The following is a 16,135-nucleotide window of genomic DNA, read 5'->3' on the forward strand; positions in this document are numbered from 1 at the left end:
AAGGGACCCCCCCGTCCCTATTTATAAGGAGATGGTAAATTGGCATGCACGGAAATCGAGGAGACAGAATGATTATCTTTGCGGTGCGGACGCCTCAATTCCCAGAAGGTCCATTAAAATAAAAGATTCGTTATGATGTCATGGGTCCTATGTGCATTTAATGCGCATGAGGTCATGGCAGGATACAATGGTTCCATTGACATGATGTCACGACGGTTTACGGTGGTTTGGCTCGTGTGGTATTATTACAGGTTCAACATTGGTGGATGATTTGTTGATTAAGACAGTGAAGATTGAAGATTGACATGAACAAGTTCAAATCAATCTGGGGCCTAATGTTGAGGATATAGCTCCGAGGTGTGACCCACCTTGGAGGGGCCGGGTTACACCATTGGCGGTTTAATATAAAAAAGGTCCAGGGAGGCCCAAAGAGAAGTGTGAAGACGGCGGCTCATGGAGGTAGGCCTGGAGAAAGCCCAAGACCCGGGCCGATGAACCTCCATATGATGACTTGCCCCGTAAGGCATGACTAGTTAGAAACCGGGTTGGTCACATTGTGTGAGCCGGCCAGGACTCTGTAAGCCTCCGGATCTCCACCTGTGTATATAAAGGTGACACCCGGCGGCGGGTTAACTCAAGAAACAACCAATGGAGAACTAGGTCAAGCGTATTCGCTCCCTTGTAATTGAAACTCAAGCAATACAACTAGAAGCAGGACGTTGGCTTTTACCTCATTGAGAGGGGCCGAACCTGGGTAAACTCCTTGTGTCCTTTGTCCCGTTCAACCCCTTCAAGCTAACCTAAGTTGCGATGGCTCCACACCTAAGTCCTTTCACATGGGCATCTGCCGTGTTAAATCCACGACACAGGGTGTATGTTCATCATAGAAAAAAACTCAAGGACAAAGAACGAAGGAAATTTGGATTCCCATTCAATCTTGGTGATTTCCCCCTCGAAACCATGGAACTTCCTCGGTGATGGTTTGATTTATGAAGGGCGTGCATGACGACATAACCCAAACCTTCTCAAATTTTTACCAGGGCAAGGTGTGTCTATACCATGGCACCATGCCAGACGGCATGTTTTTCAAGCATGTATTCCATTTTTCTATAGTTGAAAAGACAATAAACGGACATTTGAGGTTGACTATTGCCACCCTTTTCCTTGAAATCTCTGCCCATTCCTTGTAAAAGGCATGAGAATTTACTAAATAGCATGAGCATGGTTTTCCAAACCGCTCTTGTGCACCTTTTCATGCACCGATTGTTTGAATTTGAATTATGTGCATTAATGCCTAGAAAATGCACATAATCCCCTATATGGTAATTGAACCCGAAAAAGTGCCAAATTTGAACATGGTGATTTGGAGGGTGTATGTTCATTGTAGAAAAAAAACTCATGGAAAAACTAGGAAGGAAATTTGGATTCCCCTTCAATCTTGGTGATTTCCCCCTCGAAACCATGGAACTTCCTCGGTGATGGTTCGATTTATGAAGGGCGTGCATGACGACATAATCCAAACCTTCTGAATTTTTTTGCATGGCGTGCACTACTGCAGGATGGTCCAAACGCGACAGTCGAATCAGAGACCCTTCGACAAAACTGTGTGTGATGCAATAATCGCAAATGGTGGTGTAAAAAAATCGTCAAAAAAGGTGCAAAACGTTTGTGATGGTGGCGACTTCAAACACGGTTCATATTAGATTTGCGTGTGCGATGAGTGGCAAACGGTTATTCCAGAAGAACTGTTTGCGATGATGCAGAACAACAGAAACGGGCAACCAGATGAGGGTGTGTGTGATATACGGCATACAGTTCACTAGGATGAATTGTGTGTGATTAGGCAACACAATGGAAATGGTTCAACTGAACAAGATGTGTGTGATACGTGGCAAACAAGTCCGTAATCACAAATGTGTGCGAAGACCAATAATAACACAGATGATTGCTGCTAATAAGTAGTGTGATTTGCTCTGTCTACAGAATAATAACATGTATATATAAAACTGAAATAAACATCCAATTACATAAGTGACTATACAGATCATTCGCACACACCTCAATAAATTATTGCATGCATTCTAAAGTAGGAGAAATGATCGTCTAGTCATCTACTTCTTGTGATGCTCCCGCCACTGCTCTGTGGCTCTATCCCTCGTCTGGGGCAAGAAGAAGACACTTCCTCATGTCAACAATCCGCCTGTACATCTTCTAGCTTGTGTACGCGTCCTTGGCCGTGTACTTGACGTGTTGTTCATCCAGTCTCTCATGCCACACACGGTGCCAGGCGTTCTTGTCCTTCTTGCTCTCACTCTTCATCTTCATGTAGTAGGCGTCGATGATGGCCGAGGCGAGGTCAACCAGGGAGTTTAGTTTGTTGTTGTCGTTGCCCCAGACCTTGTAGTGGTGCTGGATGTTGACAAGATTCGGGCATTTCAAGCCCGAAACCTTGAGCGCTTTTAGATTGGTGGTGGTGTCCACCGTAGCGAAACTATAGTCTGAGCGGTTGATAAACCTGGAGAAATGCTTGCAAGGCCTTGTAGCCAGGTGGTAGTGGTAGATGAGGATGTCATGTCGCACGCACAACTGGGCGACGACAACCTTCTGATCATGCCCGACACGGCCGATGGTGTACTCGAGGTCGAAGCCGACCGCTTGGTACTTATCCTCGGCAAGGAACTGCTCCATAGTTTGGATGGAGCTCTCCACCGAGAACGGATCATTCGTGTACACCACTAAGAAGGACTTTGTCGAGTGGTAGGTGCGACATATGCCAACGGGTGGCTTATCATTGTGGGAGCCAGTAAGACATCGCCGGTGCCTGGAAACGGGATAAGGTGAAGACATGCATGCCGGCGGATCTTACCCAGGTTCGGGGCTCTCCGTGGAGATAACACCCCTAGTCCAGCTCTGCGGGGTCTTCGCATGATCACTAGATCAGTACAAGTAGCTACAAGTGCTCCTTGAGCTGTTTGGCTAGAGGAAGAAGAAGGGCAAGGCTAGCTCTCCTTTTCTCTTTATGTGGTGTGTGAAACTCTATGAGATCAACCCTTTGCATGGGTGTCCCGGGGGGTTTATATAGGCCTACCCCCCAGGGGTACAATGGTAATCCGGCTGGGCGCGGGTCCCAGCCGTCAGTGTCTGTGCTCGCCGGCTTCTCCGCCGGCCATTGGGGCCCGCCGACTGGTGGGTCCCGCCGGCTGCCGGCCTCTTGGCTGACAGGCCGGCCCCACCGCTTGGGGCCTTGTCGGTGGCTGGTTACTGTTGCCTCGCCTCTGATGACGAGGGCTTTGTCGAGGTAAGCGTGGCTACAGTGCCGCCGCCTTGCGGGCTCTCACTTGAGCCTTACCTCGTCTTGTCTCCTTAATGAGGCACATGTTTCGAGGGAGGGAGGTAGCCGGCTATTGTGAGCCGGCTTCGCCCCTGGCCGACTAGGGGAGGCCGGGTCGCCTTCGAGTGTCTCTCTGGCTAAGGGGGCCTGCCGTCCGCAGGCCGTACTGGCGTCTGTCGCGGGTGACATCGAGGTCAACATGGCTACAGTGCCGTGCCGGACGGGTGATGGCTGACCCGTACGGCGCCCTGTGACCATGCCTGTTCCGGGATTCGGGGGTAGTGGGCTGTACTGCGGCCACGCCCCGTCTTATCACCGTTATGTGGATGCAATCTTGGTGGGTGCAGTCTTGGCCGGCTTCTGGGAGTCGGCTTTCTTCATGGCCGACTTCTGGGAGTCGGTCCTCTTGGGGCCGGCTTCCTGGAGTCGGCCATCTCGTATCTTTCTTGGGGAAGGTTTCTGAGGCCGGGTCACCTTCTGGTAGTCGGCCCTAGGGATAGCCGGCCGGGGGAAGGCGGCCCTGTGTTCTGTATGCTTGAAGGCTCGAATGGTCTGATAATTTTTCGAAGAGCCAGGGGGAGTCGGTTAGGCTACGCATGGCCATTTACTCTGACAGTAGTCCCCAAAGCTGGTTGGGCTTCGAGGCTGTGAGGAGGTCGAGAAGCTCGGTCAGCTTCTTATCTTGATGAGCCAGCAGCTGGGAGCCGGCTTCGGTTAGGCGCGCCGTCTTGGCGAAATTTCTAGTCGGAAGGCAGGAGTCTGTTGGTGCGTGTGCCGGGCTGCGGGCCGGCCGCTCGCCGCCCGCGAACCACGTGGCCTCCTCCGGCTGAAAAAAGCCTGCCAACCCACACGCGCGACAGGACGTCGCCGCAGGCCGAGGGCCCACCGCCTAGGCCCAGGCGCGGATCCTCTGTGGCCCAGAGCTGTCCGCACGTCTTCTGGTGGCGGTTTCTGCACGCCGTTAAGGCGTAATAATCGCGGGACGTGGGGGAGTGGGCGCAGTTAATCCCATGTTCCTCCCCACGTCTCGCCTCCTTGGCTTGGGCGCACGAGGCTATAAGTAGGGGGAGGAGGGGAAGCGGCAGACGCTCGCACGCTCCTCTCTTCTCCGCCATCTTCTTCCTCCTGCTTTCTCTCGCAGCAGCGCCTCGCCGCCGCGCCGTCCCACCAATCTTCACTCCGCCCCGCCGCTTTGCCGTCGCAGGGCCGTGCTTTCTCCGCCGCCGCACTCTTCCTCGTTAGCTTCACGCCACCATGCAGTACGGCGGGGACTGGGACGGCTCCCTCGTCCATATGGACCACATCGAGTTCCTCCGCAAGACGCGGCGGTTGCCCGGCAAGGACCAGGTGCAGGTCCGTCTCGCGCCGGAGAAGGAGATCACACCGGCGCCGGAGGAAGGCGAGCGGGTAGTCTTCCTTTCGCATTTCCTGCGCGGCCTCGGCTTGCTGGCGAGCGCCTTCTTCGGCTCCTTCCTCGACTTCTATGAACTCCAGCCACACCACCTCACTCCAAACACGGTGGTGCTGCTGTCCGCCTTCGTCACCCTGTGTGAAGGCTTTCTTGGTGTTCTCCCCACCCTTGAGCTCTGGGAGGAGTTCTTCCAATCTAAGCTCAGCACCCGCATGCAGGGCGTGCCGGCTCAGAGCGGCGCCTTCATCGCGATGCGGAGGCCGGCGGCCGACAACCCCTTCCCCGTCATCACGCTGATCCAGTCGGTGAAGCTCTGGCAGAAGTCGTATTTCTACGTGAAGAACGTCGCCCCACAAGGCGACTATGTCAACTTGCCGGCTGGGAGGCGGCCCCAGTGGTCCTATCGGGCCGTGACGCTGTCGCAGGCTGGAGCCGCGGCCGTCGCCCGACTCTGGGTGATGATCCAGTCGGAGGGCCTGACTGGGTCCGACTTGCTGGCCGCCTTCATCGCGCGCCGGGTGCTTCCGCTTCAAAGCCGCCCTCACCTGATCTGTCAGATGAGCGGCCAACTCGATCCGAGTCGGATGTGCACCAAGGATATGCCGCACGACGAGGTGGCTCATATGGTGAATTATCGTGCGAACTGCAAGCTCTCCGCAGAGTGGCAGATTGGCAAGGAGCCATACTCCCGTGCGCATCCTCCGCCTACGGTATGCTCTCTTTATCCTTTCTTCTCTTAGTTTTGTCACCGAATTCCTCTTGGCCGACTCTAACCAGTCCGCACGTCTTGGCAGAGCCCTCTCCTTCGACCTGCAGCCGAGTCGGGGGCGGAGCACCAATTTCTTCCCGACCGGGCTCGGGGACGGCCGCCATGGACGAAAACACCGAGGCGGGTGGCGGCGAAGCAGGCGGCTCCGGGCTTGGAGTCAGCTTCGACGACTGGCCGGATGACGACGAGGCGGAAATCGTCCCACGCCGCCAGCCGGCGTCCGGTCATGGCGCGGGTTCTTCCGTCGCGCCGCCGGCTCGGGGCGGCGGGCAGAAGCGCCGGGCCGTGTCGGGCTTGTTCGGCAGTCGGCCGAAGAAGCCAAGGGCGGGGCGGCAGCAACCAGGTGGGATGAGGCGGCCGCGAAGGCGGCCCGCTTCCGCAAGGTGGTGAAGCAGCCGCAGACGGTGTCGGCGTAAGTGTATATTCCTTTGCATATTCTTTCTTCTTTTCTTGATGATTTCTGAATCCTTGTCCTTTCTCAAAAATCAGGGCTCCGCTTTCTCTTGAGCGGGTTGCTGCCGCCTCCGTGGTTGGATCACCGGGAGGATCCGGGAGTACCCGCCGTGTGGACCCCCGCGCCGAGCTTCAGGCGGCGACGGAGCGAAATGCGCGGGAGGTGCGGGAGGCGGAGGAGCTGAGGGCGGCTGCCGCCAAGGCGGCACAGGAGGAGGAGGAGGCGGCGAAGGCGCGTGCCGACACGGCGGCCAAGGCCCAAGCGGAGGCTGCAGCCGCGGCAATAGCGAAGGGGGCCTTGCTCGTCACCCCCCTGCGTGTTGCGGCGCCCGAGGTCCCGGAGCCCCCGCTAGAGGAAGCCGGCGGCGACCTGCCGAGGTTGGAGAGGGAGGACGACGTCGTCGTCCCGGAGAGGGAGGCGGCACCGGCCTCGCCGACTGGGGCGGCCCAAGGCAGCCGGCCTAATGTGCCGCCGGTGCAACCGGCTGGGGGCGAGCCGGCCGCGAGGACGGACATGGTGGTCCAGTCGCCATCGCGCCAGCGCGCGGGGAAGGCCACTTCGGACCCGCAGAAGGCTGCGGGCTCCGGCTCGTCGGCCCGGGACGTGGAGGCGGCCAGCGCCAGCTCGGGGTGGACGCCGGGTGGAGGGACGGTCGTGGCGAACGTGGCGGCGCAGGAAGTCCGGAACCGGCTTCAGTCCCAGGCTGCGGCGCTGAGGAAATACAATGACGAGTTCCTTGCGACGCGAGCGGCCATTCGGGTTAGTCTTCCCGTTTTTGCTTTTTTGATCTTGGTTTCTTCCGTGGGGGCGCGTCAGCACACCCACTGGGTGTAGTCCCCGAGTTCCGAGTCGGCTGCTGAGCAGGCGGCTTGGAACTTCTTAGCTGGCTTTGTTTGCTATCTTGTTCTTATTCGCTTCTCTGCTTGACTTGCAGGACTACCACAACCTCCGCGCGGCTGCCTTCAACTCCTAGGCTCGGGAGCTGATCCAGAAGAATGTTGATCTATCTGAGAGCCGGGGTGAGTGCTTTATCTTTTATCTCATGTGGGGGCGCGTCAGCGCACCCACTGGGTGTAGTCCCCGAGATTCGGGCCGACTGCTGAGCAGTCGGGTCGGATCTTTCTTGACGACTTCTTCCTTATTGCTTCTTTCTTCGCTGCCATGCCTACAGCGGCCAACGCCAAACTGAGGGAGCAGCTGGGTGGGACTCAGGCCGCCCTTCGTGCTAAGGAGGCCGAGTTTGACGCCTTGGCCCAGGAGCATGACCGCCTGGCCAAGAGGCTGGCCGACCAGGAGGAGAGCCACAAGGCGGCCCTGAAGGCGGTGCAGGATAGCGAGGCCGCCCTCCAAGCCGAATATGAGACAGAGGCGGCAAGCTGGGCCGAGGCGAGGCAGTCGTTGATCAACGGCTATGGCCATATCGAGGACTTGGTTGACGGTAGGCCGCCCTCTTCTTCGTCCCTTTCTTGCCGCTTGCCGTTTGGTTCATTTTCTGACTTGGTGTTTTTCTCTTCTTTCTCTTTCTTTCTTGCGCAGAGTACTTCCCTGGCTACTCTACTGCCGCCAACCAGGTCGTCGAGGCCCACCGCGAGGCACAAAGGCTGGCTGGCGCCGAGATCGCGCCGAACGCTCGCCGGTCGCTGGAGGAACAACTCTTGGCGATTCAAGCCCGCCTCCAGCCGGCTCACCGCATGCTCCGCCGGCTTCAGCGTGTTGGGGCGCAGGTGTTGGCCGCTCTCTGGCCTGGTGAGGTGATTCCCCGCACCCCCAGTCGGACTTCCGACTGGCTGGAGGTGGCGGCCGACCACTTTGAGGCCTGGAAGGCTTCTGCGGCTCGGTCCGGCGCCAGGCGGGCGCTGAAGTTCGTCAAGGCCTGGTATCCATAGCTGAGTTTGGACCAGCTGGCCACCTGGCGGCAGGAGGCCGACACGGAGCTGGAGCCGGTGCGGCCGGCTATCATCCAGCGAGCCTCGGCGATCGCCGACTACACCGACACCAGCGCCTTTGCTCCTGAGGTGGACGACAACGGCGTTGCCCAGACGGAGGAGTGGTTCGGGCTGACCCGGCAGATGGCGAGGACTCGGCGGAGGAGATCGACTCCAGCGACGAGGGAGAGGAGGAGGAGGAGGAGGGTGAAGACGCCGTGCCAGATGGTGGAGCGGTCGGTCAGCCTCAGCTTGACCGTGCCTGCAGCAACAAGGCACGCGCGAGCGCACCGCCTGCAGCCGACGATGATCAAGCCGAGACTCGCCAGCCGGCCACTCCTCCAGCCGGCGCCGCCGCCTGCACCGACCAGCCCGGCTCCCCTGCTGCGCCCTTAGTCTAGTCTGCTACCTCTACTTTCCTGTTTTACCACTCTTGGAACAGTATTTTGTTAAGTTTGCACAATTCCACCCACTGGGGTGTATTCGAACTATATTGACTGCCGGCCTGTTGAAGGCCTTATGTGTAAATATAATTATGCATGCGTTTGGCTTTCCCTTGTTCTTTGCTTTTCGTCCTTCGGCTGTTTCCTTTGCCGCCTTCCCAGCCGGACAGCTGCTTTGCAGTCTGTGGCTGGAGAAGTGCTTGGCCAGTTGGGAGGGCAAGTACTCTAGCTTTGTTGGATTATAGCGAAGTGACTGGGAGGCCGGCCAGCCGACTATTTTGACAGCTGGTAGGCGTGGTTGGAGGCCGGCTTTCTGTTATATAAGTTCGTTACTCCTTAGCCGTTTTTCGTGTTGGCATCCTTTCTGCCTTTGGCTCTTGCCAGTCGGACAGTCGGTTCTTCGAGCTACGACTTTCAACAAGAGAGGGCTCGGGTGCTGGCACACTACTTGTCTGACTTCAGGTAGAACTTTTAATATAACTTAAGGCGGCCAGTACCCGGGCCGACTAGTCGAACCCGGTGCCAGACAGAAAATCAAATGTAATAATACATTCATGAATATGACACTCGTCATTCATAGATAAAGGAGGGCAGTCCCGAGTGCGCCTCGGGGGGCCTGTTTGTCTCGTACTTAATACAAAAAAGGTAGCATGATACATACTGCTTTCAACTGTAAAATCTTCTCAGGAGGTTTGCGTTCCATGGTCGTTCCGACTCCTTGCCAGAATCATCCCTCTTGCGTGCTCTTGGCTTCTGTGCGTCGATCAGGTAGTAGGAGTCGTTGCCTAGTGCCTTGCTGACGACGAAAGGGCCTTCCCAAGGGGCCGAGAGCTTGTGCTGGCCGGCTGTTCACTGGATCAGCCGGAGCACAAGGTCGCCCTCTTGGAAGGATCTTGGCTTGACCTTCCGGTTGTGGTAACGGCGCAAACCCTGCTGGTAGATGGCGGACCGGCTGAGTGCTAACAGCCGGCCTTCTTCCAGCAGGTCGACGCCGTCTTCTCGTGCTTCCTTGGCCTCCGCCTCCGTGTACATGGTGACCCGAGGCGAGTCGAACTCGATGTTAGTTGGGATGATAGCCTCGGCACCATATACAAGGAAGAACGGAGTGAAGCCGGTTGACTTGTTTGGGGTAGTACGCAGACTCCAGAGGACAGCCGGCAGCTCATCGAGCCAGCAGCCGGCCGAACGCTCCAGTGGTACGACTAGTCAGGGCTTGATGCCGGAGAGGATGAGGCCGTTTGCTCGCTCGACCTGGCCGTTTGACTGCGGGTGGGCAACGGACGCTAAGTCCAGTCGGATGCCCTGTGTCGCGCAGAAACGTGCCAGTGCTCCCTTGGCAAAATTTGTGCCGTTGTCGGTGATGATGCTGTGTGGCACACCATACCGAGTAGTGATGTCGGCGATGAATGTCACGGCAGTTGGCCCGTTCAGCTTCTTGATCGGCTTTGCTTCAATCCACTTGGTAAATTTGTCCACGGCGACAAGCAGATGTGTCATGCCGCCGCGGGCTGTCTTGAATGGGCCCACCATGTCTAGCCCCCAAACGGCAAAGGGCCGGGTGAGGGGAATGGTCTTGAGTGCAGAAGCCGGCAGGTGTTGCTTGGAACTGAATACTTGGCATCCTTTGCAGCATTTGACTAATTCTTTGGCATCTTCCAAAGTAGTCGGCCAGAAGAAACCATGGCAAAAAGCTTTGGCCACAAGTGATCTTGAGGCTGCGTGGTGGCCGTATTCGCCTTGGTGGATATCCTTGAGGATTGCTATGCCCTTCTCTGGCTTGACGCGGCGCTGGAAGACTCCAGTGACGCTACACTTGACGAGTTCTCTGTTTATTATTGCATATGCTCCGGCTCGGCGTTGCACTAGTCTTGCCGAGATCTCATCAGTCGGCAGCTCTCTGTTGACTAGGAAGTTGAGGATGGGCTGGGCCCATGATGGAGCTGTGACTTCTTCTACTGTCAGTACGGCCACTGTGACCCGGGTGGGTGGGTTGGGTGGTGAAGAGTTGGAGTCGGCCACCGCTTCTTGTGTCGCTGCAGTCCCCGGGCCAACTGCTGCGGTCCCCGGGCCGCTTGTCGAAGTCCCCGAGCCGCCTGCTGGGTTCCTCCAGTCGGATCCGGCTGCATCAGGGGCGGGCGGTACGAAGATAGAGTCCGATTCTGGAGATGGCTTGATAGACGGTTTGAGGAGGCGCTGGAGAGAGACACCGGTTGGTATAGCCTGTCGGGTGGAGCCGATCCGTGCCAGGGCATCTGCTTGGTCGTTGTCGGCCCGTGGCACGTGAAGGAACTTGCACCCTTCAAAGTATCCACTAATCTGCTGGACGAGGAATCGATAGCTCGCCATGTTTGCATCCTTGGCGTCCCAGTCGCCAGACGACTGCTGGACCACCAAGTCCGAGTCGCCATAACACAGGATCCGGTGTATGCCGAGCTCTTTGGCTAGCCGGAGCCCGTGTATGAGCGCCTCATACTCAGCCACATTGTTGGAGGCGGCAAAATGGATTTGCAGCGTATATCTGAGCTTGTCGCCTTTGGGAGAGGTGAGGACGATGCCGGCTCCCAAGCCGGTGCGCATCTTGGACCCGTCAAAGCGCATCCGTCAATGAGTGGAGTCGGGAGCCGGCGGTAGGTACTGGGTCTCAGCCCAGTCGACGAGGAAGTCAGCCAATGCTTGGGACTTGATGGCGGTGCGGGGCTGGTAGAAGATTGTGTAAGGAGCCAGCGCAATGGCCCACTTAGCCACCCGGCCAGATGCATTCCGGCTTCCTATGATCTCGGCAAGCGGAGCGGTGCATACAACCGTGATGGGATGCTCTTGAAAGTAGGGCTTCAGCTTCTTGGCGGTGAAGTACACTCCATAGCACATCTTCTGGTAGTGCGGGTAGTTTTGCTTTGAGGTGGACAGTACTTCGCTTAAATAATATACCGGCCTCTGGACTAGCTGGGCTCGGCCTTCTTCTGGGCGCTGGACCACGATGACTGTACTGACCACTCGGCTAGTCGCGGCAATGTAGAGGAGCATGGGCTCCTTCTCAGTCGGCGCCGCCAGGACAGGTGGAGTGGTCAGCATCTTCTTTAACTCATGGGAGGCTTGGTCTGCTTGGTCATTCCACTCGAAGTGAGTGGATTTCTTCATGAGTCGGTACAGGGGGAGAGCCTTCTCTCCTAGCCGGCTGATGAAGCGGTTTAGGGAGGCCAGGCACCCGGTGAACTTCTGAGCATCTCACAACTTGGTGGGAATCTCCATTCTCTCAATGGCCTTGATCTTGACAGGGTTGCACTCAATGCCGCGTTCGGAGACCAAAAAGCCCAGAAGCTGGCCGGCTGGTACTCCGAACACACATTTCTCGGGGTTGAGCTTGATCTGGAATCGACGCAAGTTGGCAAACGTTTCTTTGAGGTCTTCCAGCAGGGTACCGCGCTTCTCCGTCTTCACCACAATATCGTTTACGTAGATGTGGGCATTTCTTTCGAGTTGCTTGAGGAGGCATTTCTGCATGCAACGCTGAAAAGTGGCACCGGCATTCCTCAGGCCGAATGTCATAGTCAGGTAACAGAAAGCTCTGAAGGGTGTGATGAAGGCGGTCTTCAGGCGGTCAGCTGGGTCCAACTTGATCTGGTGGTATCCTGAGTAGGCATCCAAGAAACTCAACAGCTCGCATCCGGCTGTGGAGTCTATCACTTGATCAATCCATGGTAGGGCAAACGGATCTTTGGGGCAGGCTTTGTTGACGCTAGTGTAGTCTATACACATACGCCATTTGTTGTTCTTCTTCAACACCAAGACCGGGTTTGCAAGCCACTCTGGGAAAAACACTTCCATAATGAAGCCGGCGGCCAAGAGCCGGGCTATCTCCTCTCCTACGATTCTTCTCTTCTCCTCCGACAGTCGGCAGAGAGGCTGCTTGACTGGCTTCGCGTCAGCTCGGACGTGTAACTTGTGCTCGGCGAAATCCTTCGGGACACCCGGCATGTCCTTTGGGGACCATGCAAAGATGTCTCGATTCTCACGGAGGAAGTCGACGAGCTCGCCTTCCTATTTACTGTCCAGGTTTGCTCCAATGACAGCAAACCTCTCCAAGTTCTCTGGGTCCAGAGGTATCTTGTTTGTCTCCTTGGCCGGCTGGAAGGAGCCCTGCGCATCATATTCCTTGGGGTTGGGGGATAGGGCCGGCTGCTTGCTGGCCATGGCCACAACTCGCTCCAGCATCTTCTTCTCTTCTGCAACCTCGAGGGACTCGGTCAGCCGGCTGCTGGCTTTAGCGCACTCGATGGACTTCTTGTAGTCGCCGGTTACAGTGATGACCCCCTTCGAGCTCGGCATCTTCATCTTGAGGTAGGCGTAGTGGGGCACAACCATGAACTTGGCCAGGGCAGGTCGGCCAAGCAGGGCGTGGTAACGGCTCTCTAGGTCCACTATCTCAAACCAGATCGCTTCTCGGCGAAAATGATCCTTGTCTCCGAAGAGAACATCCATCTTGATCTTGCCGATAGGGGAACAGGACAGGCGGGGTACGATGCCATGGAACACGGTCCGGCTTGGCATGAGCTGCTTTGCCTTGAGGTTCAACTTCTCCATGGTGTCGCGGTACAGTATGTTGATACTGCTTCCGCCATCAATCAGCACGCGGGAGAATCGGGCAGCTCGCCTCTTCATCGCGAGGGTGACGTCCAACACCAATGCGTAGGAGCCAGGAGACGGCATCACCTCTGGGTGATCGGCCTGGCTCCAGCTGATAGGCCTTTCAGACCAATACATGAGCTCGGGGTTGCTGGAGGCGACCGCGTTGACCTCTTGGTGCTGTCGGCGCCGGTTGCGCTTGTCTTCAACCTGGCTCGTGAAGACGACGTAGGCGGCGTGCTCATCTGGGAACTCATCCTGAATGGCTCCGACTGCTGGTCGAGCAGCCGGCTGCTGGGGGGTTGGAGGCGGCTGGCCGGGAGGCGGAGGCGGCACCAGCCCCTCGCCCTTGGAGATCCGGGTGAGCCAATGGCACTTTCGGGTCATGTGGTTGGACGGCTTCGCGCCGCTGTGAAACTTGCAGGGGGTATCGAGAGTCTACTCGTAGGAGAAGGCCGGCTGCCAAGCCGGCCTGCCGCCCTTCTTCTTGGGAGCCGGCCGCTCTTCGGGCTGCTCATCTTCGACAGTGGCCACCTGCCGACTGGTGGAAGGCGGCATAGGGGCCTTGCGCTTGTGGTCGTTCTGGTAGGGGCGCCGGTTGGAGTCACCAGCCGGCGTCTTGGGAGCGGAGTGAGCACCTTCCCAGAGGCGTCCACTCGGAGCTCGGTCTTCATCGAGGAGTCGGCCGTGGCGTACTTGTCGGCTATGACCAGCAGCTCGTCGAGGGTAGCCGGTGTTAGGGAACGTAGTAATTTCAAAAAAATTCCTACGCACACGCAAGATCATGGTGATGCATAGCAACGAGAAGGAAGAGTGTTGTCCATGTACCCTCGTAGACCGACAGCGGAAGCGTTATCACAACGCGGTTGATGTAGTCGTACGTCTTCACGATCCGACCGATCAAGTACCGAACGTACGGCACCTCCGAGTTCTACACACGTTCAGCTCGATGACGTCCCTCGAACTCCGATCCAGCCGAGTGTTGAGGGAGAGTTTCGTCAGCACGACGGCGTGGTGACGATGATGATGTTCCACCGACGCAGGGCTTCGCCTAAGCTCCGCAACGGTATTATCAAGGTGTAATATGGTGGAGGGGGGCACCGCACACGGCTATGAGATCTCAAGGATCAATTGTTGTGTCTATGGGGTGCCCCCCTGCCCCCGTATATAAAGGAGCAAGGGGGAGGCAGCCGGCCAAGGGGAGAGGCGCGCCAAAGGGGGGAGTCCTAATCCCACCGGGAGTAGGACTCCTCCTTTCCTTGTGGGAGTAGGAGAAGGGAAGGGGGAAAGAGAAAGAAGGAAGGGTGCGCCCCCCTTCCCTAGTCCAATTCGGACCAGACCATGGGGAGGGGTGCGGCCACCTTTTGAGGCCTTTCTCTCCTTTCCCGTATGGCCCATTAAGGCCCAATACGAATTCCCGTAACTCTCCGGTACTCCGAAAAATACCCGAATCACTCGGAACCTTTACGAAGTCCAAATATAGTCGTCCAATATATCCATTTTTACGTCTCGACCATTTCGAGACTCCTCGTCATATCCCCGATCTCATCCGGGACTCCGAGCTCCTTCGGTACATCAAAACTCAATAAAACTGTCATCGTAACGTTAAGCGTGCGGACCCTACGGGTTCGAGAACTATGTAGACATGACCGAGACACGTCTCCGGTCAATAACCAATAGCGGGACCTGGATGCCCATATTGGCTCCCACATATTCTACGAAGATCTTTATCGGTCAGACCGCATAACAACATACGTTGTTCCCTTTGTCACCGGTATGTTACTTGCCCGAGATTTGATCGTCGGTATCTCGATACCTAGTTCAATCTCGTTACCGGCAAGTCTCTTTACTCGTTCTGTAATACATCATCCCGCAACTAACTCATTAGTCACAATGCTTGCAAGGCTTATAGTGATGTGCATTACCGAGTGGGCCCAGAGATACCTCTCCGACAATCGGAGTGACAAATCCTAATCTCGAAATACGCCAACCCAACAAGTACCTTTGGAGACACCTGTAGAGCACCTTTATAATCACCCATTTACGTTGTGACGCTTGGTAGCACACAAAGTGTTCCTCCAGTAAACGGGAGTTGCATAATCTCATAGTCATAGGAACATGTATAAGTCATGAAGAAAGCAATAACAACATACTAAACGATCGGGTGCTAAGCTAACGGAATGGGTCAAGTCAATCACGTCATTCTCCTAATGAGGTGATCCCGTTAATCAAATGACAACTCATGTCTATGGCTAGGAAACTTAACCATCTTTGTATTCACACATGTATTATGTTTCCGGTTAATACAATTCTAGCATGAATAATAAACATTTATCATGATATAAGGAAATATATAATACTTTATTATTGCCTGTAGGGCATATTTCCTTCAGCCGGCTCGTCGCAGAGGAGTCGGTGCTTGAGGAGGGTGCCCTCTCGGCACCCGGCGGTGAAGTATCCAATGGCTTGAACCTCGTGCACCCCCTCGCAGGAGTCGCGGAGCTCGGCCCATCGCGTGAGGTAGTCGCGAGTCGATTCGCTGGGCCCTTGGACGCACAAGGAGAGCTGGCGGGGCTTTGGAGGCCGCTTGTACGTGCTGGTGAAGTTGCGGACGAAGACTTCCGTGAAATCCAGCCAGCTGTTGACGCTGTAAGGCTTGAGGCTGTTTAGCCAGGTGCGCGCCGTGCCTTGAAGCATGAGAGGGACATACTTCACGGCTACGCGCCTATTGCCGTTCGCTATGCTGACAGCGGTAGAGTAGTCGATGAGCCAATCTTCCGGCTTCATAGAGCCATTGTACTTGGGCGTGTCTCTGGGGAGCGAGAACCCTTTGGGGAAGGGCTCGTCGCGGATGCGGGGGCCAAAGCAAGGCGGGCCGACATCGTCTTCTTCTTCTAGCGCCAGGGACCGTGCTAGGCAGTCGATCCGGTGGCGGCCGTCGTTCTCGCTGACTCCTTCGCGGTGGCCTAGTCGGCCACCGAGAGTCGGATGCGTGACAGGCGGCGGGGTGGGATATCTCTTCCCACGAGGCGGGGGAGGAGGCGGATTTCCTTGGCGCTCCACTGCTCGAGGGCGGCCTTCTGCGTCGCGCTCGATGCTGATTCGAGTCCGGCTGCGGCTGGCAGCCGGCTCCTTGTCTTTCCTTGCGCGGGCGCCGCTCGCGGTCGGCGACCGGGATG

Source organism: Triticum aestivum, chromosome 6D (genome assembly GCF_018294505.1).
Source record: "Triticum aestivum cultivar Chinese Spring chromosome 6D, IWGSC CS RefSeq v2.1, whole genome shotgun sequence".
Classification (NCBI taxonomy): Eukaryota; Viridiplantae; Streptophyta; class Magnoliopsida; order Poales; family Poaceae; genus Triticum; species Triticum aestivum.